Consider the following 2,203-nt stretch of genomic DNA (forward strand, 5'->3'; position numbering starts at 1 on the left):
ATTGCTAGAGTGTCAAACTAGTGAAAATGCTAGTTGCAAGCATCTTCTAGGGTGTCAAACTAGTGAAAAAGCTAGTTGCAACATTGCTCGTAAAAGTATTCCATAGGTAATTAATTACTTAATTAATTTAGAAATTCATTCAATCTATTAATTAATTACATGAATGGAGCCTCACCATGAATCAGTCACTTCACAAGAAAATGTTTGACATATACATCAACTGTATACGAAATGATTAGTTTTTTTATAATAACTAACAAACTGATCAACCCCATTTTTTCAGATTCACGTAAAAGCTACAGAAAAGGTTAAGAAAGTTGAGTCAAAAATAAATTTGTCCCACCGCAAATGCAGGTTCGTGGTAAATCAGTTGGTACGTGTCTTGACGTAACAACACAAACTTATATGGAAAGCACATATAAACATATCATGAAAATGGAAAAAGATATTTTTGATTTGATTATGAAGAATTACTTAATAAAGAGCACATATATGAACTTCCGAATCATTATGAGTTGGGTGCTACTATCATCAGAGCATATACATTAGATAGTGTAAAATACTTTATTAATTTGGGATCCACTGCACAGTCATTATAACAATCACTCAGAAATGTACAATATCTTAGACACGTAAGTAATGTGTTTGGTTATTGGAAAAAAAATCATATCTATTTGATAGTGCTTTACAAGTTGTCCGTGCTCAAAGCGGTGATATAGTGTCGAAGCATAAGTCAAACAACATCACATGGGTTACAGTAAAGGTTTGAAATAATAAATATGTTTTACTTATATACTTTTTAAATTTTTGTTATAGAACTTAATTATATGTCTTTAAAATTTCATTTACAATCAATGCATAACTATATATTGGTGTACATGTTTTATATTATAGTGCCCTCGCCAAGATAACAACACAGACTACATGTACTATATTTTGCGATTCATGAAGGAGATTATTGTTATGAATCAAAGTATAATTTCATAAATGGTACATTATTTTCATTAGATTTTGATTTTCATATATAATTATCTATATATTTGATTATGACTTATTTATATTCAAATATTATATTGCACATAGTACTTTGACAACTCCAAGTCAACTTACTTTGAAAGTGATCTAACTGAAATCAAAGTTGAATGATTTGGAAGACATAATTGGAGGGCATGTATGGTTGGGTTCCATTTGGAAGACTTATTTATGTTATTAAATCTCTACTATGTCGCTTTAAAGACCTATGACAACGTTTTTTAGAAGAAAAAAAAAGGATTTAAGATACCACCTACAACAGCGTTTTTTTAAAAAGCGTTGTAAAGTGAGATACCTACAACAACATTTTTTTTTAAAAAGCGCTATAAAAGCTCTACCTACGATAGTGTGACACCCTAAACCCCAAAATAATATATATAATAATTGATATAATATTCCTATAAAATTTGCAGCGGATAAATAAAATTTATTTTCAATAAAATAAAAACTTTTATTTTTAATTTAGGATATCATGTTTCCCAAAAATAACATAAAACACTTTAAACTTAATATTTTCATTAAAATAGTGCAATCTCGATAAACTTGATATAAGTATAATTACTTGGTTTAATTCTAAAAACTAACTATTACTTCTAAGGTTTTCATCCAAAAATTTGTTTCTAATTAAATAAGAAAATACAAATTACAACCTTATTCCTAGTATCACCTATCAGAGCAGGGTTCCTCCCAAACTTGAACTTCAAGACTCATTAACCTGTAACAACTGCAATTTCGCAAACGCAGGGCCAAGTCAGTACAACACAAACAACGAAGGAGGTGAGTTTCGAAATCATGTTAATAGTATAATATAAGTAAGAAGAACACGCAAACAATCATAATATACCGTATCATAATCACATTACAATGTATCAAAATATTTAAGTAAATAGTACCATAATATAACATCAAAGTCACTCAAGTAAAATAATCATCTCATTATAATATGCATCAAATCATCTAAGGGTAATTATTATTACTTTTGAAACACATCAATCACAACAAAACAATCACAAAGAAATGCAATGCTATGCATGAACTTAGACTCTACTTCACAATGTGGTACCATTCTAACTCTAAAGTACTTGATTAGGAGGCTTGATACTATGCCACCATCCCGATGGACGTACAATTCAAATCGGCCTTGTCCTCATAGATCCCCTCAACTCAACCC

Source organism: Cicer arietinum, chromosome 1, assembly GCF_000331145.2.
Source record: "Cicer arietinum cultivar CDC Frontier isolate Library 1 chromosome 1, Cicar.CDCFrontier_v2.0, whole genome shotgun sequence".
Taxonomy (NCBI): domain Eukaryota; kingdom Viridiplantae; phylum Streptophyta; class Magnoliopsida; order Fabales; family Fabaceae; genus Cicer; species Cicer arietinum.